The 13,173-nt window shown below is 40.6% G+C and overlaps 1 protein-coding gene across 2 annotated transcripts in view; it reads left to right on the top strand.

Moving 5' to 3' along the window:
• The window catches only part of bahd1 (bromo adjacent homology domain containing 1), a 51,823-nt gene that overhangs the window by 16,121 nt on the left and 22,529 nt on the right, over positions 1-13,173 (top strand). The window contains exon 1 of one of the 2 annotated variants that reach the window (XM_061696534.1): positions 9,051-9,441. The exons of the other annotated variant lie outside the window; for it this stretch is intronic. The gene's annotated coding sequence lies outside the window, so the exon portion shown is untranslated. Of the gene's footprint in view, positions 1-9,050; positions 9,442-13,173 lie in introns of those variants that run through there. 2 annotated transcript variants of the gene reach the window in all.

Genomic DNA, 13,173 nt, shown 5'->3' with positions numbered 1-13,173 from the left:
GTGTGCTTGCAGCTCCTCTCATGTATGGTGTACTCAAGATGACCAATACAGCACACCACACATAATGATATCACCACTAATAATTGTGAGTCTCCTCTCCAAAGCAAGGTATCAGAATCATCTTTATTTGCCAAGTATGTCAAAAACTCACGAGGAATTTGTCTCTGGTAGTTGGAGCCGCTCTAGTATGACAGCAGACAGCCATTTTGACAAAAAATACTTTTGAGACATAAAAACATAAAGACACAGCCGGGAGAGTTATTGAGCAATGAAAGGTTACCGGTAATACTGATACAATGACAATTGTGCAAATGATCCAGAGTCATCTAGCAATTTAGAGCAGATTGAAATGAATAATATAGTGATAATATGGTCCAGTGACAATTGTGCAAATGGTGCAGATACTTCTCTAGCACGTGAGTGACCAGTATTGGTCAAATACAGATATGCGAATAGTGCAGAGTGACGAGGCTATTACAGTGAATGTACGAATAAATGTACAAGTGTCCTGACAGATGTGACAACTATCTAAAGACAAAAATTAGCAGCATGTTACAATGGAATTGTAGGTTAACTGTTTAAGAACTTAATGGCAAGAGGGCAGGAGCTGTTGGAATGTCTGCTGGCTTTAGTTTGCATTGATCGATAGGGCCTGCCTGAAGGAAGGAGCTGGAAGAGGTGGTTAGTTCTGGCAGCATGTAAACCCTCAAGGGTGGGTAGCGGGGTACAAACGCTTTTATTCTGTTGTAGTACCAAACAGCGCTACCCCTAGACTTTATGGGGCCCTAAACGCAATTTGATGTGAGGACCCCATCCCACCATGCTTATGTTTGATGTGTTAAAAATAAAATCCTCACGCTTGTGCCTCGGGCCGGCTCTGTTACAAAGACTGACCTGTGAGAGGCAGCATAGAGCCAGACTGCAGGAAAATAGAAAGTAGAAAGAAGAAAGAAGAGTAGCACTAGTAGTACCACTGTAGTAGTGTAGCAGCAGTAGTACTGTAGTAGTAGTCATCGTAGTCGTCGCGAACATGGCTCTACTTTCTACTTAATTGTCAGCCCCTGACCGTTTTCAGAGAAGATCGTGAATGTGAAAAGTTTTGACAGTAACACAATACTTACTCTAATGCCCTTGCATGTTGAAAAGGTGAGCCAAAGTCGCCGATGCACTTTTAGACCATTTATTGAATGCCAGGAGAACAGTAAAGCACATAAATAAACACGCCCACGCCGAATCTGCTGTTGCTCTCCTACCAGGCTCCGCCTCTTAAATGCAAATGCATATACGCTGACACTAGAATGAGTAGTGTATTTTCTATACATATTTTTCTTGCAATTGTTTGTTTTTATGTTTGTTTAAATACACTTGAAATGTGTTTAAAAGGTTCTTAATAGTATGTTTAAATGTGTTTAAAGCAGGGGTCAACACCCTTTTTGAGACAGAGCTGCAGTGCTTCTTGGGTACTGATGCGAAGGGCTACCAGTTTGATACACACTTCTGAAATAACAAATTTGCTCAAATTACCTTTAATTATGTTATCCATCCATCCGTCCATTTTCCATTCCGCATATCCTCACTAGGGTCGCAGGCGTGGTGGACCCTATCCCAGCTAACTTTGGCCGAGAGGCAGGGTACACCCTGAATTGGTCGCCAGCCAATCGCAGGGCACATATAAACAAACAATCATTCCCACTCACATTCACACCTACAGGCAATTTAGATTCTTCAATTAATGCATGTTTTTGGGATGTGGAGTACCTGGAGAAAAACCACACAGGCACGGGAAGAACATGCAAACGCCACACAGGCGAGGCCGGATTTGAACCCAGGTCCTCAGAACTGTGAGGCAGATGTGCTAACCGGTCGGCCATAGTGCCGCCACTGATTATGTTATTGTTAATGATATTCATCTATGTGAAGACACTGATTAACTGATGATAATGACTACTTGCAATAATGATCAAGTTATTTAAGAAGGTAGTAAACAAATATCAATACGCAATATAATTTCTGTAAATCTCTGCTAGGTTTACATTTTCAAATGATCACGCATAAAGCATTCCTAGGAAATCACAATGTCCCATGATTGGTGACCTGGAGTTAGAACACGCCCGTGGGCTACTTGTGGTCCTTAGGGGGCAACCGGGTGCCCGTGGGCACCACCACATTGGTGACCCTTAGTTTGAAACGTGGGAGGACTATGAAAAAGGTTTTTCTATATGGTCGTTCTACATCACAGATTTTCACCTATTGCCGGTGGGTCTGTAACTTATTTCCCCACAATAGTTTACTGTAGATTTTATGTGCAGCTTTACATTCATAGCTGAGGTTCTCTGTGCTGTCAAGTCTACAACTTTGTGCATTGTCTGAATTGAACTCTTCATAAGAGGAGTCATCTCGGTCCCGTCCTGAAGAGGGCTTCAGTGTTGGGGAGTCGAATTTAGTTTTTATTGATTTGGAGTGCAAGGTTCTTCTTGTACAGCTCCACCCCTTCATTTCCTCTCTCTGGATGTCAAGTGGGACAGAAGGCCTCCTGTTCTCAGTGCACTTGTTTCAGTCCTCTGTTTGTCTCTTTGGTTGTTTTCACATTAGAACCATTTAGTTTGTTTTAATCTAACTCGGGTTCATATTCCTGCTTGATGTTGTTCTGTTGGACAGCTGTGAACACAGCATGCAAAATCTGGTGCGGACTAAATCAATACCTCCTGCAAGAAGTGGTCTCAGTTTTATTTAGACATTTGCTAACAACACATCTTTTCAACTTGCAAACAAGGATAATATGCGTAAGTCATGATTTTGACATGAATTTTACTTTTTGCTAGTCTGCTGCATGTCCAAATAATTATCTGATAAGTTTTCAACAAATTCTGGTTTTCCTCCATTTCGTAATTTAGTGCTGCTTTATTCACTTATCACTTGCTAGTGCCTACAGCCAACCTTCCATCTACATTCTTGTGGCCATTAAGAGAAGAGAATGATGTCACATTGTTTGTTGTGATGCATTTTGAATTTTTATTGTGTGAACGCAAAACAAATCAGTAGGGACTCAAATATTGTTCACAAACTCATTAATTGATTCAGACCAGAGAACGCGAACTACAGTTGTAAAAGCTCCCTGAAGCGGGTTATCCACATACTGATAATTGGGCCAAATTAAAGCAACTCCCCCAACGCTTCCAATCAAAGGCAGCAAAAACCAGATTATCGGATGTCTCCAAAAGATGATCCTAAGCAATTATTCTGTGGTGTAGAGTATGTTAAGAGTGAAACGGTCAGGCCTATACTTAATAATTTGGAGTGCAGTGTAGTACTGGGCCTCACAAAGAGACTTATTTTTAAAATTATTATTATTATTTGGGGAGAGCGGAGCGGGAGACGGTGCTTGAGAACCTCTGTGCCTGCTGGAATGAGTTATCGACAACCGAGAGTAAAAAAAAAAAAAAAAGGTCCCTGTGACCTTCATCACCCCCCCCCCCCCCCCCCCCCCATATTACTGTATGTGTTGGGGGTCTCACGTTTTAACTCAATTTAATTCATTTCATGGATTCATGCTTGTACCAATAGTTGTATCTTGTTAACCTTAACAGCACACTGAAAGAAGTAGCCAGATGCTACTAATGATTGATGCTGTTGCCCTTCCCAAAGTATTCAACATTTATTTCAATGGCAATGACATGAGATGATTACTCGGAACAGTCCATGTTTACCTTCAATCGTCCTCTGGTCAACTCAATTAACCCTTGGTGAAGTCAACTTTTCAGGATGTTGAGAGAAGCATTCTGCTAGCAAGGATGTAATTCCAAGGCAAAGAGGGAGATGTCCGGCAAAGCGAGCCGACAGGGTAATATCTCTTATATTATTTATATCGTATTACTACCCCAGGTGTTTGTTCCTCCAGGGTGAGTACATGGAGGGTTTGGTGCCGCAGTGCACATTTTGAACAGTCAGGAGGTATTTGCTTGATTTTACTAAAAGTGTTATGGATAAAATTGCTGACTCCAGCTCAGTTCATCCCGATTGATTCCATTCATTCCATTCAGCACAAGCTGATGTTGCACAAACACGCCAGATCACATAGCTAGCAGCACTTACGGTTGTACAAGTGGCAATTAGGCAGGTTGCTCAAATGTTAAAAAGAGATAAACGGCGGGGAATGACTCAACTACCTGCATTATGACTGAATCATCACGCTTGTGTTTAATGTCATGTTGCACACATCGCTTCCTCTCCCACTGTTTGCTGGTACTGACATTAAACAGCCACACTTGCCTTCATTAGTTCTGCCAGTCCATTTTCAGCAGTGATGATGATGATGATGATGATGATGATGCCGCCCAGCTGTTCTGTGCTTAGCGCTCTGTGCTCCAATAGATCTCACTGACAGGTGGTCGGAGCACCACACACTCTTGGTTGAAAGCTGTTAGAGTGCATTTCAGAGAAATGAGGTGAAAAAAACAATGTTTAAGTTTAACACAATCAATTCTATGATGTTGGTCGACCTGATTTGTATGAATTAATAATTTTTTCGACCAAAGAAAATATCTCAAATAGAAAAAGTCAGTTCTTGCAGATTAACTTCAGCCAACATAATACCTTTTATTCATGGCAAAGGCAATGCTTCTAAGCATTTTAACATTCTTAACTATCGTACATGTGCAGAAAGAAGCAGTAAAATGTAGAGCAAAATAAATGTGTACTCACATGAGCTGGGCGATTTAAGTAAAATCTCAATGAAATGCGATTTCCAATTTTAATGAAGTTTCCCCCTTTGTTCATAGAAAAAGCAAATGACAATTTTCAAAACAAGTTTGCCTGTTTATTTTTTTCTGTTATTTGTTTTACTTCTCCTGATAACAAACAAGTGTTGACATTTTTTAATACAATGGTACCTTGACTTACAAGTTTAGTTTGTGACCATGCTCGTAACTCAAAAATTTATGGTCACGAGCTGTGGGTCGTGACCGAAAGAACAAGATCCCGGATACAAGCGGCCGAAATGACTTTCCTCCGCAGGGTGTCCAGGCTCTCCCTTAGCAATAGGGTGAGAAGCTCGTTCATCCGGGAGGATCTCAGAGTAGAGCCGCTGCTCCTCCACATCGGGAGGAGCCAGATGAGGTGGCTGGGGAATCTGACCTGGGCGCCTCCCTGGTGAGGTGTTCCGGGCACGTCCCACCGGGAGGAGACCCCGGGGACGACCCAGGACATGCTGGAGAGACTATGTCTTTCGACTGGCCTGGGAACGCCTCGGGATCCCCTCGGAAGAGCTGCAGGAAGTGACTAGGGAGAGGGAAGTCTGGGCGTCACTGCTAAAGCTACTGCCCCTGCGACACGACCTCTGATAAGCGGTAGAAAATGGATGGATGGATGGTTTAAGATATGATAAAATGTAAAATGAAACAACAGCTTAAATGTGTTCTTTTCAGGAAAGTTAATTCAACAGTTTGTCTTCTATTCTGCAAATGAAGAATGCAGACAAGTGCAACAGTAACTGAATTATTGGGCTATAAAAAGCAACTTAAAACTGATGTGTTTTTACCGCACTAGTCCCCCCCCCCCCTGCGGTGCAATGATGTTTAGCTTCAAGCGATGCCTTTTAAAATGAGTCAACAAGTTTAACATCCTGCTACAAGCATATGGCTAGCCATGACATCTGCTAGTCAGAAGCTGAGCCTTACTGTGTTTGTTTACAGACTGAGTGTGAGGCTGTTCGACTTCTGTGATAAATATTTGCCTCTGCATTTGGTTATCATCATTTATATGATGGATAACTGGTTTTGAACAGTCAAGGAAAAAGTTTTCGCTGGCCACTTAAAATGACGTGTATGGCCGGGACTGGCCCGCGGGCCTTGACTTTGCCTGAGCTTGCACTGTGTATTGTGAACAACTCAAAACCTTCTAGTTACGCTCTCCCTAATTGTCCTGGTCGGTGTGTTATTACAGTACAGGTCAGCACTCAGCAATCAGTCGGCCACGCCTCATTAACCCTGCGCACACTCGGCTGGTTTACAGCCGCTAACTGTGCACTGTAAAGCTCGTATTGATGAGGGCGGCCAGTTTGTATCACAATTAACGTGGATTTTTGACTACATGCTGGCCCGATCACGTTGTGGCTTTTTTTTTTATTTTGAATGTGCAATCCTCGGAATATGTGACTTATTATTAGATAGGGTGTGTCATTAAGAGGATCTAAAGTCAATGAGCCCAATAAAGTAGCGTTGAGCGTGTTTGTTATGGGGTGTGATCAATCTGAAAATTGCTGTATGGTTGTTAATTAGAGAGCGGGCAGCACTCATATTTTCTGATATTATCAGTGGGATTCAGTTTATGATGCTGTTACATAATCATAATTTACAGTGTTTACTCATGGCCTGGAGGTAATTATTGACATTACTGATTATACTTTTAAGTATTCAGCTGATATCTTTACATGCCTAACTGCATAGATGTAGGAAAAGACACCACTGTGAGGTAGTAAAAGGTCTTATTTTATCTTATTTAGTATTTGCCAAACAGAGCAGAATATAACAATCATGCTCAGTGTGTGAAATACATAGAATCCTCACATTGACTTCATCTTACATTTAATTTCACTATGGGCCATTGTGGGCTTGTTAAACATGAGCTACACTTTAAAGTGTGAATCTTTTAGGGGGAAAACCCATCGTTTCCATGAATGATGAAGCTTGTTTTGCATGTCACGTCCCTGTGTTTGCATCATCTCTTCCATAATGTGCTTAATGCAGGTGTAATCGATTCCAAACTATGATTCTATACTTGAAATGGTCTTTCACATTGTAAGTTTCTTTTGATTTTACTTCCCTTTTTTAGCTTGTTGTGTGGCCAATTTCTTCTTAAAATCAAAACTGCATAATTTTCTCCAGTGCAGTAAGACATTAAACGCCTCTTTTGGCATGAGAATGAAATTGCTCCCTTGTCCAAAAATTGATTAACAGTATAATTTGGAAGAAAACATGAGGGAAAAAAATATTTTGAGTCAAGATTGAAAACCATTTTACCCAAATTGTATGATTCAGTTGAGTAAATAACAAGGAATTGAAAAAAAAAATAATTTTAATGGTTTCAATTGACCAAATGGTACAATAAACAGTATACTGATATATTCAAAGATCTGAATTTGGAAATTACAAAATCAGTTTCATTACATTTGCATAAATGATGATAAAATGGTTGAAAAAAAGAAGAAGCAGCAAGGTGGATACTAATGGCTAGCATAGAGCCGAGAGGGTTTAAAGCAGAGGAAATAAATGTGAGTACTTCAGTGCATCACAGCACATTGCAGTAATACTGAGAGAGAATGGAGAAGTGTGTACATGTGAATGCATTCAAACAAATTATCCAAAAGGACTTGGTAGGATGAAGATTTTAAGATTCACGTGTTGCAAAGGGATTTAATCCATCTCCTTAGTGATTCATTATTGATTTGGTGGCATGTCTGTAATGCTCTTGTCAGCTTAGTGTATATGTTATGATCTCCTGGTAAATCCACGGCACCGCTTTTCTGTTCACGCAATGATGTGATCGTGGAAAAATTCGGATTTCTAATCGCCGCACATTTTGTTCTGGACTTTGAATCTGTTTGCAATGTTGCAGATTATGAGTGGAATAATAATATGAAGGAAGAAGAACGTCAATATTGGTGACATTAACTACAATCTGACACTCTTAGCATTCACATAATGTGTTTGAAGCATAGTATTAGTAATTTGAATGTGCTTGACTCAAGATTGACATTTATTTGATGCCGTGTATCTGAACTTTTAATGTTTGACTCAGCATTCAAATATCATTGATGCACTCTTGCCTAGTATCATTAGCTTGACTCTTAGTATCCACATCATATATTTGAAAAAAAAAAGGCATTGATGGGCATTAATAACTTTATGCTGAGCATTTGTGTTATATCATTGGTGCATTGTCAGACTAGTGTAAATTATGGACTCTCAGCATTCACATACTTTGATATATCGTATAAGTATCGTTTGGGTGAATGTTCGAGTCTCTCAGCATTCATCACAGTAACTGCAGTGCAAAATGTTGACTCTCAGCATTCATATAATATTATTGATGCCCAATTTTATTTATTTGAATACTTGACTTACTATTTGACTCTTAGTATTATATATACATATATATATCTTGATGCACGAAGCTAGTTGCTTGACGCAGTGTTTTTAGTCAACTGTGATGCAGAATAATTAGTTTGACACAAAGGGTTCACGTATTCTGATGTACAGTGTCATTTGTGTGAATGTCTCAGCTTTCACCACAGTAAGAGGGGTGCAAATACTTTTTTTTTAAATTGCTTTGATTGCTTGTCTCAGCATTCACATTAAATTCTTTGCAGTGAACCGTGTTGCTCAATGCGTGACTCTTAGTTTTTACCCATTATCTTTGTTGCACAAGTTCCTACTTGACTCTCAGCATTTATCTAGATTCACACAGCAGTGCAAATGCTTGAAGCCCAGCAGTCACATATTTCTGATGCCCAGTTTTATTACTTTGAACACTTGACTTTATCATAATGTTCAATACACAAAAGCATAATTCAGAATGCTCGACTCTTAGTTATCACATACAACTTAATACTCTTAACAGTTTACATATGGATGTGCAAAGCTAATGCTAAGTTGACACAAGAGTGTTCACATTTTTCTCATGCCAGGGGGCCATCAGTTAGAATGCTTGACTTTCAGCATTCAAACATGTTTCCTGCTCCAGAGCACGTTAGTGCGACCTCTTGACTCTGAGCATTCGCATAATGTTTGCGTCCCAAGAGTAAATGGTGTGCAAGCACAGCGCACTCCCCAACTGCTGTTGTATGGGCATGCGTGTGTAAGAGTGGCTTGCGAGTGCGTTGTGGGAGTGATTAGGCGTTGGAAGGACGGGAGAGAGATGTCCCGGCGCATGCACGCAGCCGCCGAGCGCATGAATATCATCTCCAGTGTGCCACTTCGGAAGTAGGTCACCCACCGCTCGCCGATTTTCTTTTTCTTTTTTTTTTTTTTTTTTTTTTTTGTTTTGCCGCGTCTCAGGCTTCTCGCTCCGCGGATCGACACGTGAAGCCCGAGCGAAACGAAACTGAACCAGTAGCGACGAAAAGGGGATTATTATTTGCGTGTATGTGTGTGTGTGTGTGTGTGTGTGTGTGTGAGGAGGGGGGGGGGGGGGGCTCTAGTTGAAAAACGCGACGGGACACGGAAGCTAGACGATGAACCTCGGCGGTGATTCCAGGCGGAGATGATCGCTTCGAAGCTTCTCCGAAAACACTCGCCCGTGATTCGTAGCAGCGTGCGCGGACTCCTCCGAGCCTCCGCTATGGATTGATCGACGATCGGCCTCTTTTGCGCTCGTTTTTTTTCTCCCCCCCTTCCTCATCTCAGCACTCCTGCCCCGGCATGCTGTCACACTGACCGCGGCCAAGTAAGTAGGCGAGTCTCTTTTCATGCATCCATGACGATACATGCTTCTCCCCCTTTTGCTTGTAGTAATATAACGCATTTAGAAAAAGATGTGTGTTGTTTGCTTGTTTTGCATCGACCTACAAGGAGGTGAGGGTGTGCGATGATGATGATGATGGGGTGGTGGTGGTGATGATGTTGATGATGATGGTGGTGGTGGTGGTAGTGTAGAGCCATGTTACCCAACATTTATGAAGCCAAGGAAGATATTTTACACGAGGAAAAAGAATCTCATGGGCCATTGCACACCACCACCAAACAAATATGTCATAAAAAGCGGATACATGGGTTAATTACTGTATGTACCTTCTGCCAGCTCGTGGAAGAGCCTTTGATTGTTCTACCTGTCATTATAAATCGCTGACATAGATTAAAACAAAGATTACTTTTTTTTGATGTAAATAAATTTATTTCCAGATCAATTAAATGAAATTTGATCATTATCCGCGGCACACCTGATAAGCACCCTGGCTGGAAATCGCTGATGTAGAACTGTTTCCCAACCTTTACTGAGCTAAGGCAGATATTTGACACTAGGAAAATCTCAAGGCACACCACCTAACAAAAATATCACAAAAACTATATATCGTGAAATAATGATGCTCTTGTCTCGGTTTACTTACAAATGGACTTATACAGCGTGACAACTGGGCCTGTTTAGTTGTACACAAAGCTGATATACTTGCAGGAATTGAAGAAACAGACCGACACAGATGTTAAATAATAATATTGTTCGGACAAACTAAGTGAAATTGGATAATTTCCCGCACCACAGCAGATGATCTCTTATACAGTGGTTGAGAGTCACTGGTGCAGAGCCAGTGCAAAGGATGACTCCAGGAAATCTTTAAATATGTGAATAATCTATTATGTATATTTTTTAAATCTCTTCATAGCTTTTATACCTTACATTATGTTGTCATCCATGTGGACGTCAAAGTAAGATTTGAATTGTGCAGGGGAAACATGTGTCCCAACTGTTCATATAACAATAAACAGTTTGAATCTTGAAAGTGCACCAGCTGCGATGCTACACAGCTCTGTAGGGGTTTTGCCCCCACCCTCTCACCATCCCCCCACTAGGTTGCCTGCTTGGTGACAGTCACCCATGTGGTGTGCTCCCACTTCACTAGTAAAGAGACACGTTTGGCAGGATGACTTCTAATAAGGGTTTTGTGTCAGTCTTGCCCTCTCTTAGCTTAGCTGTGGTTTTTATTTTCAGCACTTTTAAATAATCCCAGAGCCCCCGCAGGGATTCTTCTGACAGGTGTTACAATTTAAAGGGCCGATATTTTTTTTTCCTCTCTCCCCCCAACTTGTCCCAAACCTCCCCATATATTGCTGACATCAATTTTGCCTACAATTTACCGTACCTCAGCTACTTTCACTTACGTCTCAACATACTGTAGTCATTTTAAGAGGCATGGACATCTAAATAAAATGCTATTTTAATAGAAGGAATTAAAAAGTTACTATAATTGTTTCAAACAGACAGCAAGATGTTGTAGTGGTTAGCACGTCTGTCTCACAGTGAAGAGGGTCTGGGTTGAGATCTTACCTCAGGCACTCCTATGTGGAAACAAGAAAATCTGTATTTATGAAATGAAATTTTAAAAAATTAAAACTATAAAATAAATAAAAGAAGAGAGTGGTGTATTGGTTAGCTCATCTGCCTCACAGAACCGGTAACAGGGGTTAGAATTTTGGCTCAGACCCTCCTCCTCCCTGTGCTTGTGTGAGTTTCGGGTAGTCTGGCTTCTTCCAATTCCAAAACCATACACGTGAGGTTAATTGAAGACTCTAAATTGCCCAAGATGGGAATCTGAGGTTGAAGGTTTTTTTATTTTTATTTTTTTTGTCGATACAGTATGTGCCCTGTGATTAGCTGGTGACCAGTCCTCTGACCCCAAGTCAGCTGGTATAGGCTCTAGTTTACCCTAATGAGGATAAGAGAATAGAAAATTGTTTGATGACTAAGAATATATTTGATTCTTAAGTTGCAATGTGCATTTTACATTTTAAGAAAACTGATGTGATCTGAATTTGTACAGTCCGAATGCACCATAATATATCACTAACTTACACCAACATAGTAGTAAAGTCATAATTAGACAAAATATTTGTGTTAAAAAAACCTTCTAGGTCATAAATATAAAACAGCCAAATGAAAGACTGAGCGTGCCCTTCTGTGCCGCGCGATGACATATTGTTACAATGCTGTGCAAACTAGTTAATTGCGCGTCATAAACCGGGAACCCCTTGCACTCACTCTTTGATGACACAGTGGGAAAAAAACAAAAAATACTTTTTCATTTTCTGGTGTGCATTGTTTTTTTGTTTTTTTTATTATTATTATGGATGACGTATTGTGGTTTATATTGTACCGAGCAGCCAGAAGAGTTTGTGTACCATTTCGTGTTTTGTTGTCATCATCACATTTGACCTCTTTGCCAGCACTGATACCTTTCTGTGGTGCTATCACACAAAAAAAGCAAAACTCACTTGTGGAGTTAATCCTTTAGATTAGGTTTTGCGAGACATGTTGAAGTCTTAACGCCATGCATGACCGTTCTGAAGTTTTGTTCGACTTTAGAGGTGGAGTTATCCAGAGAATTTGTGAACCTCAGTGGGCTTTCTACATTCCACTCTACTTAGCTATAAAAATAGAAAAGGACAATGTTTTGGGGGAGAAAAATCCCACATGGTTTAAGTTGATTTTACCTCTGCTTTACAGTAGATCTAAAAAGTCAAACGTTACTTTAAAATGGCAGGTTGTTGTGATGTATGACAGTGATGTGTGATGTCTGATGAGTACAAGATAAATCATGTCAAACCTTTTCGCATTCAGGTGAAAAATTGTCGGACATGGCTATAGGGAACGTACGGTATACTAAATATACACAGGGTGCATTTGAGCATGGTATCGGAAGCTGAATTACTCAGGTTTGCACAACCCAGACAATGTGACATCTCCCTTGCCTGCATGCACATGGAATCTCTGCATGTGCGTAATGGGCTTACGACAACGAAATCTTCAGGAATAACATTTAGACTAAGTGACTCTGATTACCCCCCCAAATAAGGTGCAGCAGATTCTATCATTGTCCTGACATTTACTCGCCCACAGCTCTCGAAAAACACACACACACTAAAGGCAGGAAATCAATCTAATAGCTCGAATTGTGAGTGTCATCCACAAGTGGGTAAAATGTGTCACAGCAGTAATTGAACATCCCTTGAAAATATATAAAAGGTCGAGAGGAAAACAGGTCAGGGAGGATGCCAAGAAGAGGCCTCTAGCAACATTAAAGGAAGTATAGGAATTTCTGGCAAGTACTGGTTGTGTACTACAGGCATTTCTTGTATGCACCATGTTTCTCACTTTGAGGTATGATGGTCATCATGGCATAGCATCCAAGCCTTTTTCAATTTTGCACAAACATAACATTGCTTGAAAAATTGATTAGACCACTTGGCATTAAAAATGAGATTAGGCCACCCAGCAACATGGAGTGCTTTGATGTGGACTGTTTCAATTTCAGTTAGGAGGACATTTTATCATTTTGAACAGGAGGAATTTTAAATGGTATTCATTATTTAGGCCCATATTTGAGCTGGCTCACTGGGCTTCTCTGAGAAGTCAGAAATAAATCTGGCATAACATGTTTCAGTTCACAAATGCAAGTAAATAACT

The sequence above is a fragment of the Phycodurus eques genome, chromosome 14, assembly GCF_024500275.1.
Source record: "Phycodurus eques isolate BA_2022a chromosome 14, UOR_Pequ_1.1, whole genome shotgun sequence".
NCBI classification, from domain to species: domain Eukaryota; kingdom Metazoa; phylum Chordata; class Actinopteri; order Syngnathiformes; family Syngnathidae; genus Phycodurus; species Phycodurus eques.
Note: the sequence above shows the minus strand (reverse complement) of the source record. Positions and strands in the feature narration are given on the sequence as shown.